Here is a 17,963-nt window from a genome sequence, read left to right on the forward strand (position 1 = left end):
TACTGACTTCCAAAGATCTGTGAACCTAAATGGGATTAAGCATGTCAGAACAGCACCATATCATTGCTCATCCAATGGATTAGCAGAAAGACCTGTACAAACCTTTAAAACTGGCATGAAAAATCTATCCAAGGGAACGTTAGAAACACGGGCCAGAATCTTCTGTTCGGCGATTGGGGGCGGGCCCCATTTGCTGACACGTAAAATGATGCACGATGACTTCGGGCATGCGACCTGACTTCACTGCGCGTCATTCAGATCCTCAGTTCAGTGGGCGCGCAGCAGAGTCCGAACTGACAAATGTCTGTTGAGGCCACTTAAATTCCAATTAAGATAATTAACTGAGCTGCCATCCAGCAGGTGAAAAGCCTAAAACAAAAACAAGAACAGGAATACCTGGAAAAACTCAGCAGGTCTGGCAGCATCTGCAGATAGGAGCACAGTTGACGTTTCGAGTTGTCATGAGCCTAAGCGCCCTTCGCATTTATCATGAAACTTCATCCATGGGTGGCATGAGGTTTCATGAAGGGTTTAAAAATGTATCAGAAGTCGAGACACACTCCAACAACCTGTTAACTCACCTGAACTCAAAGTCGAACCTTTGATCCCCGAGGTGCCAGATTGACAAAGAATGGATATAGCTGATGTCTCTGTTGAAGTAAATAATTCTGAACTGCCTTTGTCTAGGGAAGTCCCTGATGCTGCAGTTCCTTGTTAAGTTGATCCAAAGGAAGAATCTCAATTTGTAGAGTTGCGTCGCTGTACCCGAATCAGAAAACCACCTCAAAGACTAAATCTATAATTGCATGAACTGTGTTATTTTTGTCTATGATATAGGTAAAGATATTTTTGTAAATAAGAGAGGTAAAACAAAATTAAAGGGGGAGGAATGTAGTAATTGTATGTTAGACCTTTCTAACTGTTATGGGATCATGTGACTGTCTAGAGGAATCAGTCCTAAGCGCCGTAATCTTAGGGGTGGAGCATTTGTAACCTTGGTCTCAGAACAAGCATGTAGCCTCATCAAGAGCTCTGTAAGTAAAGTTTATTGTTTCTTACAAGAAACCTGCCCTGCACTCCAAGTTTATTACAGTCACCATTAAATAACCCCAGGTGAAAAGCTCAGGGGCTGGATTTTACACTGGGGAGGAGTGTAAACAACGCACCAAAAAGGGGTGTGAGGGGAGTGTGGGGGCTGGTTTTGGAGATCAGGCAGGAAGAAACAAAGTGGAGGCAGGGTTACATCTTTAGGATGTGCCTCCAGTGCACACAGGGCACCTCCTCTGAATGATGTATTCTGCCATCATTCCTTTAACAACAGGCTGAACAGTCCTGCCTGACTTCCTGACTTCTTTATTATTCATTCACTGGATGGGGGCTTCATTGGCTGGGCCAGCATTTATTTCCCATTCCTAGTTGCCCTGGAGAAGGTGGTGGTGAGCTGCCTTCTTGAACTACTGCAGTCCATGTGGTCTAGGTACACAGACAGTGCTGTTAGGAAGGGAGTTCCAGGCTTTTGACCCAGTGACAGTGAAGGAATGGCAATATATTTCCAAGTCAGGATGTTGAGTAACTTGGAGGGGAACTTCCAAGTGGTGGTGTTCCCATCTAACTGCTGCCCTTGTCCTTTTAGATGGTGGTGGTCGTTGGTTTGGAAGGTGCTGTCCAAGGATTCTTGGTGAATTCCTGCAGTGCATCTTGTAGATGGTACACACTGCTGCTACTATGTGTCGGTGATGGAGGGAGTGAATGTTTGTGGATGTGGTGCCAATCAAGTGGGCTGCTTTGTCTTGGACGGTGTCTAGCTTCTTGAGTGTTGTGGGAGCTGCACTCATCCAGGCAAGTGGGGAGTATTCTATACACTCCTGACTTGTGCCTTGTAGATAGTGAACAGGCTTTGGGGAGTCAGGAGGTGAGTTACTCATCACACGATTCCTAGCCTCTGACCTGCTCTTGTAGCCACAGTATTTATATGGCTAGTCCAGTTCAGCTTTTGGTCAATAGTAACCACCAGGATGTTGATAGTGGGGGATTCAGTGATGGTAATTCCACTGAACATCATGGGGTGATGGTTGGATTCTCTCTTGTTGGAGATGGTCATTGCCTGACACTTGTATGGCACGAATGTTGCTTTCCACTTCTCAGCCCAAGCCTGGATATTGTCCAGGTCTTGCTGCACTTGGGCAGAGACTGCTTCAGTATCTGAGGAGTCGCAAATGGTGCTGAACATTGTGCAATCATCAACCAACATCCCTACTTTTGCATGTATTTTGGTGCGGGCAGCAAAATATTTTGCTCATTTGGTTTGGTAACAAGCTCAACTGACTTATTTATTAAATGACAGGCGAGCTGCTGATTTCAGCATCCGTCAACCTACTGTATAATGCTGGATAGCTCGGGGATGGGCAGGAAGATAGTGGGCTGTATGTACACCCCCCACTCCGAAAACATGCCTGGCAGGGGCTGTAAAATTTAGCATCATATTTTTGAATGTTGGATGAGGCTTAAATTGGGCATTGTTGGGATATTGGTGGGGTAAAGTAACCTGCCAACAGTCACTGTCTGCCTTTACACATTGAAGATTGACCACTTGGCTAAAACATTAAAAATGTTCTGTAGAATTTTATTTCATTAGAAGTCAAAGTGTTCAGGAGATGAGGCAAATTAGATAATTTTAAAATCTCTATGGCCAGGATTTTATGGCCCCACCTCAATGTGTCTCCTCCAACCCTCCCCCTCACCGCTCCCCCACCCCCACCAGTGGATGCAGCAAGCCATTTAAATCTCCTTTCAGTTCATTGGGACCATAATATCCCACCAGGCAGGAGGGGCTGTAAAATCCTGGCAAAAATAAATTATATTGCACTGTTGGTGATGTAGCTCTCGGTGCTTACAGACAGCAGTAGGAGAATGGATTGTTGTTCTAGTGATGGACAGGTTGAGTGATTATGATTGAATAATGTACTGATGCTTCCATTCCTGAGGGGCTAGACAGATGTTGGAAGGGCTGTATCAATATTAGAGGCATCCATTGTAGTTCTATATTTTATAGATCAAGGTGACTGTTATGTTCTCTCAGTGCCTGTACATAGTTTAGCGCATACAAAGATGCCACCGTTCAAATCGTGTTGATTTTCTTGATATATAACTTGTTATTTATCTCTCTCTCTCTCTCTCTCTCTCCATTTCCATTGGAGTAGTCGTTTCGCTTTCTCTACAATGTTGCCCTTGTGCATTGTTGGAAATCATAAAACTTCTGAAAATAAAACCAATAAATAATATCAATGTTTCAATTAAATTTGTGTGATCATGTTGGTTGTCATCACAGTCATGTAAAAATCTGCCTTAGTGCTTTCCTAGAACAACTCTTCTTTGGTAATGGGAATAATAAGCATTCTGGACCATGTTATTGTGCTGGAACAGCAAATCTTGAACAGATACAAGAATTCACCACTTGGCTACATCTTTTGTTTTAATCAATTTTCAGGCAGAGAACATACCAGACCATTGTTTCAAATCAGTGTGATTGTTTCTTAATGTTGCCATGCACTGCCATAGTTTTGTAATTTAGTAGCGAATATATTATTCCAAGTATAAAGTCATTGACATGAATTGTATCTTGGAGGAGCATTCTGTAAGATGTGTGGGATGGGGGCAAGGGAGATGTTTCGATGTCAGGTGAATATCCTAAAATGTTTTACAGGATGTCTTTACTTTTAATGTAGGTTTCCCACCCATAGCCAGTCAGAATTTTGGGCTGGTCAGGTAGGAAATCCTATAGGATAAGGCCACAGTTCAGCTGACCTGAGAACAGGTAGTTGAGCAGCGGTGAATGGAGAAATTGCAAACATGGAATGGTGGTCAAGGGTCTGATCATGTGGTGAGAGAGTCCGATGACAAGAAGGGGTCTGATTGCAGGGGGGAGGTGGATGGGCCCCGTTATATTTTAATATTGGTATGGCCAATAACTTTTTAAAGACTAATCAATACTCAAGGAGGCATGGAGGTGATTGGGCATTGCAGCTCTCGTTTACCCCACTGCAGTAACAGAACTAACAAAGCAACATGGATTCTGTGATCCCATAATGCAATGGCTTTCAAAATACGGCAAGCTAAACAGGACATTCAATACATAATGTATTCCTCCTCCCTTATTGGAAATGTCAGTTTAACAAAACTTTTTCTGAACTAGGGAAAGAGGGTAGACTGCCTCTATTTCCGCAGAACCCATCTCAAGTCTCTGACTTTATAAATTCAGTTGCTCAGGAGAACTTCTCCCCTGGTGTGGGTTGTGGCAGATTTCTCGTAGTTTTACAGGGTAATGTTCATTAGAGACTGGTGGCATTTTAGGACTTGTAGCGGAAACTGAAGTTGTGCCTCATGCCAGTAAAGGTGAGACGACTTCAACTTCCGTGAGCTAGACTGAGGAGGTGAGACTGGAGTGTATCAATTTTGTGGAAAAATGTATGGTGAGTGTATCAATTTTGCTTCCAATTTCCACCCCTCTAACACCTTCACAAGCTCCATCTCTGATGTTTCCCTCCCCTTCCTTGGCTTCTCTGCCTCCATTTCTGGTGATAGACTGTCCACCAATATTCATTACAAGTCCGCCAAGTCCCACAGCTACCTCAACTACAGCTACTTAAGCCCTGCTTCCTGTAAGGACTCCATCCCAGTCTCTCAGTTCCTTCACCTCAGTCGCATCTGTTCTGATGATACCACCTTTCAAAACAATGCTTCTGACATGTCTTCTTTCCTCCTTAAACAAGGGTTTCCCCCAAAACTGTGGTTGACAGGGCCCTCAACCGTGTCCAACCCATCTCTGTTGGCTCTGCACTCACAACTTCCCTTTCCTCCCAGAAACATGATAGGGTCACTCTTGACCTCACTCTTCACCCCACCAGACTCTGCATTCAAAGGATCATCCTCCGCCATTTCCGCCAACTCCAACATGATGCCACCACCAAACACATCTTCCCGTTACCCCCTCCATCAGCATTCCACAGGGACCATTCCCACCAGGACACCTGGGTCCACTCCTCCATCACCCCCAACACCTCATCCCCTTCCCACGACATCTTCCCATGCAATTGCAGATGGTGCAATACCTGCCCCTTTAACTCCTCCCTCCTCACAGTCCAAGAGCCCAAACAATCCTTTCAGGTGAAGCAGCATTTCATTGCATCTCCTTCAATTTACTGTGTTCGCTGCTTCCAATGCGGCCCCCTCTACGTTGGGGAGACCAAACGCAGACTGGGTGACCACTTTACGGAACACCCTCGATCTGTCTGCAAGTATGACCCAGACCTTCCTTTCGCTTGCCATTTCAACACACAATCCTGCTTTCATGCCCACATGTCTGTCCTTGGCCTGCTGCAATGTTCCAGTGAAGCCCAATGCAAACTAGAGGAACAGCACCTCATCTTCCGATTAGGCACTATCCAGCCCTCCAGATTTAACATTGAGCTCAAAAACTTTAGACCATGAACTCTCTTCTCCTTCTTCACCTCTTTTTAATGCCTTTATAAAAAAATATTTTTTACTTACTTATTTTTATTCAGTTGTTCATTGTTTTATCCCCCTTTTTTAATCCTTTTTTCCACAGCCACCACCCCTCCCCCAAACCCACCCCAAAAGAGCCATCTGTCACTTGTTCTATGTTGTTCTTTTCCAGAGTGCTGACCCTTGTTCTGCTATTCACGCATTCTGCTTTAGACCATAATATGTAGGAGCAGAAGTAGGCCATTCAGCCCATTGAGTCTGCTCCGCCAATCAATGAGATCATGGCTAACCTGATAATCCTCAATTCCACTTTCCTGCCTTCTTCCCATTACCCTTGATTCCCTTACTGATTAAAAATCTGTCTATCTCAGCCTTGAATATACTTAGCAACCCAGCCTCTGCAGCCCTCCGCGGTAAAGAATTCCACAGATTGACTACCCTCTGAGAGAAGAAATTCCTCCTCATCTTTGTTTTAAATGGGTGCCCTCTTACTCTGAGATTACGCCCTCTGGTCCCAGACTCTCCCACGAGGGGAAACAACCTCTCAGCATCGACCCTAAGCCCCCCTAAGAATCTTATATGTTTCAATAATATCACCTCTCATTCTTTTAAACCTCAACTTACTCAACCTCTCATAAGAAAATCCCTCCATCCCCAGGATCAACCTAGTGAACCCTCTCTGTACTGTCTCCAGTGCCAGTATATATTTTCTTAGATAAGGGGACCAAAACTGTTCACAGTATTCTAGGTGTGGTCTACCGAGTACCTTGTATAGTTTTAGCAAGACTTCCCTATTTTTATACTCCATTCCCTTTGAAATAAAGGCCAACATTCCATTTGCCTTCCCTATTACCTGCTGAACTTGTATGTTAACTTTTTGGGTTTCGTGCACGAGGACCCCCAAATCCCCTTGTGCTGCAGCTTTCTTCAGTCTTTCTCCATTTAAATAATATTCAGCTCTATTCTTTCTGCTAAAGTGCATAGCATCACATTTTCCCACATTATATTCCATCTGCCACATTTTTTTTCCATTCACTTAACCTGTCTATTTCCCTCTGTACTCTTTGTGTTATCCTCACCACTTGCCTTCCCACATATTTTTGTGTCATTTTTAAACTCGGCGATAGTACATTCATTTCCCTCAAACAAGTCATTAATATATATTGTAAATAATTGTGGCCCCAACACTGATCCCTGTGTCACTCCACTATTTACAGGTTGCCATCCTGAAAATGCCTCCTGTATCCCAACTCTCTGTCTTCTATTAGTTAGCCAGTGCTCTATCTATGCTAATATACTACCCCCAACACCATGGGCTCTTACCTTATAAAGTAGCCTTATGTGTAACCTTATCAAATGCCTTATTGAATGCCTTTTGGAAATGCTTTCTTACCTTAATGCCACTATCAGCACCTTCTTCAGCTAATATACTACCCCCAACACCATGGGCTCTTACCTTATAAAGTAGCCTTATGTGTAACCTTATCAAATGCCTTATTGAATGCCTTTTGGAAATGCTTTCTTACCTTAATGCCACTATCAGCACCTTCTTACCACTACCATTAACACTCCCTTTGTCTTGTACCCATGATATCTTTGTCATTCTCTCCTTAACCCCCATCTATTACTGACCTTCTATCCCGCTTTACCCACTCCACCCCCTTACGCAGTATAAATTCCATCACTTTCTACCTCTCTTTAGCTCTGAAGAAGGGTCATACAGACTCGAAACTTTAACTCTGTTTATCTCTCCACAGATGCTGTCAGACCTGCTGAGTTTTTCCAACGTTTTCTGTTTTTATTACCTTTAGATGGTGCTTGACTTGGCAACAATTGGTCAACAAGTCTCCGCCATGTGAGATCATTTGCAGTTCGGACTGCGTACGAAACAGGTCCTGTCTGAACAATCATCGTAGCAGGAACCCATTTAGCTCCAGTGGCATAATTGTGAGCTCGACCCTCTTGTCCAGAACAGAAAATTCTTGGTTTTGATCTTTGTGCCCTTCTCTCCACTTTGTCGTGCTGTTGATCTTACACAACTTGTCGTGCTTTTGTTGGTCTCAGCAGGTCAAAGCAAGTATGCAATTGTTGTCCCATTAGTAGGAATGCAGGAAATGCTTTAGGTAGCATGGGGCATGTTTCAGTATGTCAGCAGAAATGTGTCCATTCACTTTTGAACGGAGGAATGTCCTCGCGCTGAACTTAGCGCAGAATTTTATGCCTCACGAGCGCGCACGCATCCGACTGGGCTTAAATAACGTGAGAAGACATCGGGCGAGTATCCACGATGTCATCCCGTGCACGTACAATCTTCAGGTTGGACGGCGTGGGTGTCGGAGCCGCACCCACCATCAATTAAAAGCCCACTACAGGCCATTAAAAACCCAATTACTCCTGATTTTACTTTGCCCGTGTGATTTTGTGCTTGTCACACGGGCAAAATGGGCAGGCGGGCAGGCCACATTTTGCAAAACCTCATTCAAGGGCGGGATAAAAAGGATCAGCACCATTGCCATTATGAATAGTGAGGAGTTTAGGGGATAGTTTGCTGCTGGTTGCTTATTTGAACTTGACAGCTTCATCTCAGTTCTGAGCTTCATTCTTAGCATTTCCAGGCTTTATTTCAGGATTCATTGGTGTCTCCAAGGACCCCGGAGGATTTTGATCATTTGGACCCTTCCAGGTATCAGACAGCCTTCTGTCACCCTGCTAATGGGGATTGTGGTCCCTACTGGAGGCACCTCTTCTGAGGAGGAAGAGAGGGGCAGAAGGGAGAGGAGGCCAGATGTTCCTGCGCAGCCTCCAGGGAAGCAACCTGTAGGAGGAGAGGCGCAGACACAAGGGGCGCAGGGTCACCAGGTAGTCTAAGGCGGAAGGGGCTGCAGAAGATGCCACTATCCTGTTATCAGGGTTTACAGGTGACGATTCAGGGGAAGCACCACAATACCACCAGAGTGAGTGCCACTGATTGTGATTGCATGCTGCGCTCTCCACAATCTGGCGCTGGCAAGGGAGGAACCCACTGGAGGAAGAGGATCTTGATGCAGCTCCACAGGTCACAGAGGATGAACCCAATAGTAGCTCAGAAAAGGAGCACAGTGAGGAGAATGCTGAGGGTGTGGAGGTAAACCTCTGTATCCTTCAGGGAGGCAGGGACACGAGGGACACCTTGATCCAAAGCTCCTTCAGCTAGGCTACCAAAGATCTGCTTCCACCTCATGTCAGGGCTGCTGCCTCCCTCCAGGATGTCTCAAATTACCTTTTCATTTGAACCCAGTGTTCACTCAGTGCCTGTGCAATAAAGTTTAGAGCCATTCACATTCAGCATTACATACTGGCATACCCTGCACCAAAAAAATAAAAAGGTGAAGCATACTGAGGCCATTACGACAAAAACAAAATTAATGTAGTTTTCACAATCCAAACAAATTAACATAACCTTCTCTCGTCTTAATTCCCAGAACAGTAAACATAAATAAAACATTCCAGAACAGAAGATCACCTGTGACCAGTCCCTCTTGTGCTCATGGTGCCTTTAACTTATATTTCTGAATGCTACATCTTGATGCTCCCACCCCCAACCCCCCACCTCACTGGCAGAGACACTGGAGACAGCCTGATGACTTGGTGTCCTTTTGGCCTTGATTACCTTGGTGGTCATCCTCTGGCCAGTGGAGCCTATGCTGACCCCACCTGGGAGGGAGTGGCCACTGCCACAGCTGGCATCTCCCCAGTCATCACAGCCTCATCAGATATCACAGTCACTGGCAGAGCGGCAGAGGAGCTGCTGATGTCATCCAGAGCATCCTGAGAGGATCCTGCAGAGACGACAAGCAGGTCATGTGCCAACATGAGGTCAGTCTGAAACTCCCTGCTCACCATTGACGAACTGGCATCTGGCTGGGATACTGGGCTCCTCATCCATTTCCCACACTGGCACTGACCACCTGAGGGTTTGCAGGTCCGAGCGCAACCCTAGGAACCCCTGATTCTGTTCCTGGAGCTGCCTCTCCATGAGAATCGCCACTTTCTCAATGGAGAAGGCAGAGCACTTGGCCAAGGGAGTCATCCCAGTGCTTATGCTCTGCTTGGACTCCTCCACAGAAGAGACCATGGCACGCATACCCTCATAGATCTCCGCCAAATTCTCCTGCACATTCCACTGGACGTCCAGCATCTGCTGCTTTAATGGATGACTCCAGAGGCTCATCATCTCCCTTCGACTTGGCATTGTCCTGCTCCTCTGACTGCTGGCACCTTGTGCATTCTCTGCCTCCGCCTGCTCCCCAAGTGAGTGTGAAGTGCCCTCTGCTGCGCACCAACATTCTAGCCAAACACCTAATGCCTACTGAGGTACTGGTAACTGCATCACAAGTTCCATGACTTTGGACAATATTGGGTCCAATTGAGTGGCCTTCTTGATTTGGACTGAAGTGATGGGTGTTTTCTACGTGTGTGCAAAGTAGAAAATGTCTTTCTGAGCCGTGTCCACATGACTGACTGGTAACGGAATCCTCAAAAGGCCATCCGCGTTACCATGCAGTGTAAATTTTCAATATTTGATGTCATATGTGTGAGCACTCAACATCACTGCCCAATGCTGCATTCTGTTTGCAGTTAAAGAAACGGTGCCTGTGTATGGATCGAATATTGAGGTGAGTGGTCGACGATCAGTCAGCAGCGTGAATTTCCATCCAAACAGGTGCGGTGAAATTTTCAGATTCTGAAAATGATTCCCATTGCTTCACGTTCGATTTGAGCGTATTGGCTCTCTGCTTTGCTTAAAGTCTGTGAAAGGAACACTATGGGCCTCTCCACATCTGAGGGCGTTATGTGTGAAACAACAGCCCCAACTCCATAAAGCAATGCATCACATGCAAGTTGTAGAGGTAAGGAGGGTTCAAAGTGTGTCAGTACCTTAGAATCTGTCAGCATTGCTTTAGCCTTCGTGCAGTGTCACTGGCTTCTTTCTGTCCATTTCCAGGCTTTGTTCTGACACAGAAGCTCATGAAGGGATTTCAGGAGGGTTGCCAGCTGTGGAATAAATCTCCTGTAATAATTCAGCAGGCTGATGAACAAGTGAAGCTGGCTGGTATTCTGAGGAGCTGGAGCATCTGCAATAGCCTTGACCTCAGAGGGTGCTTTGACAAGCTCAGCAGCATCAATGACCTGCCCCAAATAGCCCATAGAGGGCTGAAAAACTCACATTTGTCTTTGCAAACCCAGAGGCCTCTGGAGAACTCCCCTAGCATTTGTAGGGTAGCATCCAAGTTCTTGAGATGATCCTCATCAGTTATCAAGATGTCGTCAAGATAGCACTGAGCTCCAGGCAAGCCACTCAGGATCTAATCCCTGGCCCTCTGAAACAAGGGTCTTCTTAAGTCAACTGAAGCTGGGTAGCTGCCTTTCACCACAAACAGTGAAAACTTGGTAGTCTGTCCAATTATTTCCAATTCTGCTTATCATAGGTACAGATTCCCCTGTATATGTTTTCAGAATGATTTTTGCAGGCGCCAATGGAAGATATTTAAGCTTCTCCTTATATATAGCATCTGGGATCAGAGAAACTGCTGCCCCTGTGTCCAGTTCCATACTTATGGGTTGGCCCTCCAGCAGTGGTGTTACCCAATAGCGTTGTGAACCATCTGCCACTGACAAGATGTGGAGGGGACCTTCTTCTTCAGACTCAGTGCCACTCTGGTCCATCCGATCCTGCTGTATGGCATGCAGATTTTTCTTCTTGTTACGCCAGACAACAAATACCTTTTTCTCTGGTTTGCCTTTCTGATTCACTGCTACTTTTTTCTTTTTACAGACACACTCAATGTGTCCCTCCTTGCCACACTGACGGTATTCAACGTCCCTGCACCAATGTTCAAATGGATGGTGACTGGGCTTTCTGCAATAGTAACATTCTCAGCTACTTGCTGTCTTGTGTGCACACTCAGCTGTCATGTTATGCACTCAGCTGCTGTGCTTCTTTTTCAGGCAGCTCAATGGATACCGCAGCCTCTATGACTTTATGCAAAGTGAGGTTAGCCTCTGTCAGGAGGTGTTTCTGGATTGTTTCAGTATGAAGGCCACAGACCAACCTGTCATGGAAGGTATCCTTCTTTACTTCTTTGAATTCACAATGTTCATTGATCATTTTAAGTACTGCAACATACTGTGCAATTGTTTCCTCCTCTTGGTTTCTTTTGTGAAAGCTAAATCTTTCTGCTGTGACAAATGGCTTAGGAGAAAAATGTGTCTCCAGAACTTTTACAATGCCCTCATATGATGTTCTGCCAGATTTGTCAGACTACACCAAGCTTCTTAATAAGCCAAAGGTTTTAGTTCCCATCACACTTAAGGAAGTTGCCATCTTTCTATCAGTTTCAATTCCATTTGCAAGGACAAAATACTCAAGGCGCTCAGTGTAGGTGCTCCACAGTTCCAGTCTCCTTGAAATGACCCATAGGTCCAGTAAGTTTAGTCATTTTCCACTTTTTTATTTTCTCTTCTTCATCAGTTACTTTTTGTTCACTGTCATTTCCTTTTTTTGAAGTTACCACTTTAAATGCTGTTACCGCCTTAAGACAGTAGCCATTTTTTTAAACTCAGGCTGTTGGTAGCTGCCAGTTATGTCTCTGTGGTGTTTTTCCCGTGCTTTTTGGGTTTTTCATAAGCCCTGCAGCGATCGTAGACCTTCCCTTTCTGTAGGTTTTTAAACATTTTAAAAATTGCAGCACATTCTTCTCTCTGTGTCTTCTTTTTGAACCCTGCATGTTCTGTATATTTGGAATTTCGGAGGATATCTTCAGCCAGCTGCCCTGTCGCTATATTTTTCGCATGCTTTCTCGGGAGACCCGCGATTGTGGGTCTCTTTTTGTTTGCACACGTGGCTGCTTTGCTTTTTTCTGCAAGCTATTTTTTTCTAAACTTCTTTCCTGTTCAAAAAAGCACAGCAGCGATTTCTTCCCATTTTGTCCTTTTATCTCGCCTTGTAGATCCCTTTTGCCTGAATTCGGGAGCACTCCGGGAGAGTGAGTGTGCTTTTTTTTTCTCACTAGTAATTTCCTTTTACTAGTTGCTCCACTTTTTGAGTGGCCTTAACACAAAGGTCCGTCATCCTCGTTGCCAATTTGTTATGTTTTAATATTGGTACAGCTGATAATTTTTAAAAGACTAATCAATACTCACGGAGGCAGGGAGTTGATTGAACATTCCAGCTCTCGTTTACTACAATAACAGAACTAACAAAACAACATGGATCCTGCAATCCTGTAATGCACTGGCTTTCAAAGTACGGCAAGCTAAACAAGACATTTAATATACAAAATGTCCGATCTTGGAAAGGGTCCATTTCTGGAGGGGATGGGAGGTGGTTGGGGGGGAGGGGGTGGGGGGGTGTGGAATGGGGTTTGATTGTGGCTGGTTGTACGATTGAGGTGGTGAGGGGTCCGATTGAGGTCGATGGATGAGTTGGAGGAATGGTTGGTGGAGGGCTGATGGTGGAGGGGACCGACAGATTGCAATTGGGTAGGTTGTTGTGCCTTGAGGAAACATACTTGCTCCTTGTGACCCACATGCAGTGTGGTAAAGGCATTATCTCATAGATTTAGCCCTTCTCGCTTCCTTTCACCTGCTGTGTTTGCTGAGGCTTTGGAAAACTGGCCAACATGAGTTATAAATAGAATGGCTGTTAAAGTGAAGGCATGCAACTTCATTATAAATCTTAAATGACCAACCCAGCATCCCTCCTCAATTAAAACAAAAATCGATGGTTTCAAGGTGACTTGGGTTCCTATTTCAGATTTTTTGAAGTTTAACTTCTGACCCAACATAAAACAGATTGGTCTTTATGAAGTGATCCTAAACACTCTATGAGAAAGGAAAGTCTGCATAGCCTTGTTAAAAGGGGGCATTGTGAAAATACCCCATGCATTTCATGAGTGGAAATGAGGATTGTTATGCTGTGGGTGGCAGACAGTCAGACGTTGGTACATGGTTGTTCTTTGTTGCTAAACTTCTTTCCTGCCCGATGGTCTTGATATTGATAGCACCTTTCATTATTGGACTTTTACAATAGATTTAAAGATTAAAGTGGATTGTCTTTCATCAGGCACCACACTGTCAGAAAAGGTTTGAGACCACACAAGTATTTCTAATTGCACATCTGATGTTTGATCAGGTCTTTCATCATAATATGTATCGGAAGAGAAAGGATATCAATTTCTTACTGTTTTCTGTCACAGATGGGCAGATGGTGATCAGGGGAATGGGTGGGTGGGGTGCCCGGGTTGCCACGTTCCTTCCACTGTTGACGTTTGGCTCCAGCTAGGCCTTGGTGATGTGACTGGAGGTGTTCAGCTCCTTCTGCTCCTTGGGGCAGAAATTCCCAGATGTGGGTGGGGATGTTGCACTTTTTCAAAGGGGCTTTGAGGGTGTCCTTCAAGCATTTCCTCTGCCCTCCTGGGGCTCGCTCGCCGTGTCAAAGCTCCGAGTAGAGGTGCTTGTTTCGGGAGTCTCGTGTCAGGCTTGTGGAAGATGTGGCCCACCCAGTGGAGCTGATTGAGTACAGTCAATGCTTTGATGCTGGGGATGTTGGCCTGAGTGAGAGCACTGATGTTGGTGTGCGCAGGATCTTGCGGAGGCAGCACTGGTGGTACTGCCCCAGAGACTTGAGGCACCTGCTGTACATAGTCCACGTCTCTGAGCCATATAGGAGGGCAGGTATCACTACTGCTCTGTAGACCATTGGTCAGGATCATGGCTTGCATGTCATCGTGGAGTAGGCAGAGGATGGTGACAAACTTTTGGGGGTGACCGAAACGGAGGAGAATGCTCCATAATCCTTCGCGGTTCACAGTGTCAAAGGCTTTTGTGAGGTCAAAGAAGACCATGTACAAGAGCTGATGCTATTCCCTGCATTTCTCTTGCAGTTGCCGCGTGATAAAGATCATGTCTGCTGTGCCCCTTCATCGGCGGAACCCGCTTTACCAACTGGAAGGAGCTCTTCAGCCACAGAGGGAAGGCGATTGAGGAGAATTTTTGCGATGCCCTTCCCTGTGGCCGAAAGCAGAGAGATTCCTCTATACATAGCCTTAAAACTAGCTAGGCTGTTCAGAGTTGATGTCAAAAAGCACTTGTTCACTCAAAGGGAATGGAAATCTGGAACTCTCCCCAACAACAGAAAGCTGTTGAGGCAAGGTTAAATGAAAATTTCAAAACTGGGGTTGATAGATTCGTGTTCGACAAAGATATCAAGGGTGTGGGAGCCAAGGTGGGTAGGTGGAGTTTCGATACAGATTGGCCTTCATCTAATTGAATGGCAGAACAAGTTTGAAGGGCTGAATGACTTACTCCTGTTCCTATGTATTCTTAAATACTATGCTTTCTTGAAGGGAGGGATCTGAATAATCCTTCATCCCAATGGTGGGCTGGCCCAGTTTTCTCATTTACATCAGGAGGCGAGCAGCAAAGATGAGGCTGTACGTCAAACGGCACCTAATGGACCCATGTTAATTAGGTGCTCTACCTCACTCCTCACCAATTGGTGGGGTCAGTGCCAGAGTATATGGGCAGGCACAATCCTGGTATAACCAGCAGGGTTTCTATAGCAAATAGTTATGTTGCTAGACTAGTAAACTGGGATATGATTTCAAATCCAACTGTGACAGTTGGAGAGCTTAAATTCAATTTATTAAATAAATCTGGAATTGAAGCTAATATTGGTATTGTTGCAAAATCTAGAATCCTTCATGGAAGGAAATGTGCCAGAATGGCCTATATGTAACACCATATCCAGAGAAACATGGTTGGCTCATAACTCCCCTCGGAAACTGCTTAGCAAGCCACATAGTTGTATTCAAGAAGGCAGCTAATCACCACCTACTCAAGGACAATAGGATGGACAAGAAATGGATGATGATCTTACCAGGAACACCCATACCCCATGAATTACTAATAATAAAATCAGGATCCAAAGATTATATGATGTGTTGGTGGCTACTACTTCCTCAGGAGATGTCTTGTGAGTCAGCCCTAACATAACACTTTCACAGAGCTTCCAATTAATTGGTACTATTTAAACTACCCTCAAAACAACTGATAGAAAATCTGAGTCCAAGGCCAGTACCAGTAGGCTGTGAAGGGTGATAACATATGTCATTGTCCCTTACGGTAGTGAGTCTACTTTCTTAAAGCCACATTTAAATCCAGCACATGAAAGAGTTTCAGGAAAACTTGGAATGCTGAATTTAATGGCAGGATCTCATGAGTATGATTCACTCTGTTCCTGTCTGGCAGCTGGACACATTAGTAGGCTGACTGGCTGCTGGGTAAAAAAGTCAGCAGTATAAAGCCACAACTTTGTCCCAACTGGGGACAGACTGGAAATCAGAGAAGATATGGTGGGGGAAGTTCAGCAACGAGGAGCAATAGGGAGCAGGAATCAAACAAGCTACCCAATAAAGGGTTACTGTGAGGGAAAGTATAAACCATCATTTAAAAAAGCACCGATTAACCAAGGGCATTCAATACGGATTTGTTAAAGGAAGGTCATGTCATGCTCAGCATCGATATGTCATATTCTAAACTTCAAATTAATTTTATATTTTAAAACTAAATAAAACAAGGCTGGAAAAGATGGTTGCACAAAGGTCACCTGCCTTCTTTTGTGGATTAGAAATGCTTCCCTGTCTCAAGAGGTGACAAAAGAACAATTCAGATTTATGTGAGTCAATGTCCTTCCCTGAAACCAATCAAAAGGATATTATCTAATTCAAATAGGTCATTCTCAGAATCACAGAATCACAAAATTTTTACAGCGGAGAAGGAGGTCATTTTGTTTGCACGGCTCTCCAAATGAGCAGTTTGTTTAATGCCATTTTCCTGTCTTCTCCCCATAACCCTGCCCATTCTTCTTTTTCAAATAACATTCTAATTTCCTTTTAAATGCCTTGATTGAACCTGTCCCCACCACACTCTCAAGCAGTGCATTCCAGATCTTAACCACTTGTTGCATGAAAAAGTTTTTTCTCATATCATTTTTGCTTCTTCTGCAAATCACTTCAAACCTGTGCCCTCTCATTCTCGATTCTTTCACGATTGGGAAAAGTTTCTCCCTATCTACTATGTTCAGGCCCCTCATGGTTTTAAATAACTCTATCAAATCTAAATCATAAAACAAAGACACCGACTGTCTCAAATCCCCAGAGGAGTTAACCCACAACACAGGATATACAAATAATCATTTGGTAGTACAGAGTTTGAGTATTGCTGAAAAAAGACATTTTGTCAAAGTTTTTTGTCTTGCACTCATCAGGACAATTGCAACAATACCAATATAAGGAGAAGCAGCAACTTTATATTGTATGTGAAGAGAGTGCTGATTTGTTTGTAACTGGACTCTGATTGTTAGAGGTATTGCCATGGAGAATGCACCAGTTAATGGTGCATTGACAGTTAACTGCCAAACATTGTTGAAATTTAAACAGGCTGCTTGACTCTGATTAGTCAAGGCATCGCCTTGAGGAATGAACCAACGAATGGCTATCATTTGTTTTGTTTAGCTGAAACAGGCGCAACGTGTGTACATACTCTTTCTGTCTGCACAGAACAGGATCCTGTGTATTAATATATGTAGCTTCCAGTACACACAAATGTGCCACACTGCGAGCCTGACTGACAATTTTAAATTGGCTGTCAGCGTAATTTTTTTAAAAGTCTTGGAAAAATACTTGAAGTTCCATAACCTACAGGGCTGTCAACCAACAACTGGATAGTGGGATTGGGCCTACCATCATCGGGAGCACCACGGAAAGAAAGTTAAAGTCCCCTGCATTTAAATTTTGCAAGACTAAAGAAAAACCCATTCTTCCAAGTTTCATGACCTCACCACAGAACCCCTTGTACAGAATTCATCCCTAGGCAAAAATTCAGCCCACCGTGCACAAGAGATGTCATCATATTTTTTTGGTCGACTGATTTGTTCATAAACAAACGAAAGAAAGGTTGGCAGGGAAGTGATGACCTTTAAAACAGAATGAAAAGAAAAATTTGCATTTATATTGCAACTTATTGAGTCCTTCTTTCAGAACATCTTAAAGTGCAACACACATAATGAATTAACATGGTTATCTGAGTAAGCACAGCAGCCATTTTGTGTAGAACAAATTTCAACCAACAGCAATGGAAATAAATAACCAATAAATGTCTTTTTTATTTATGTTGATTGAAGAATGAATGTTGACGGAATAGCTTAGAAATTGTGGCATGTCTATTTTTCAGCATATGATGGTGGTGGTGGGTGAGGGCTGTGGTGAAGGTCTTGGTGAGGTTAGGGTTGACTGCAGGAATCAATCCCTGATCCTGAATGATGAGGCCCAATATTTGGCCTTGGACTTCATTTCCAGCAAAGAGACATCAGCAGCTCACCAGTGGAATGTGATGGAAGATTGGAAAGCTGCTGGTTTTAC

Source organism: Carcharodon carcharias, chromosome 3 (genome assembly GCF_017639515.1).
Source record: "Carcharodon carcharias isolate sCarCar2 chromosome 3, sCarCar2.pri, whole genome shotgun sequence".
In the NCBI taxonomy this organism is placed as follows: Eukaryota; Metazoa; Chordata; class Chondrichthyes; order Lamniformes; family Lamnidae; genus Carcharodon; species Carcharodon carcharias.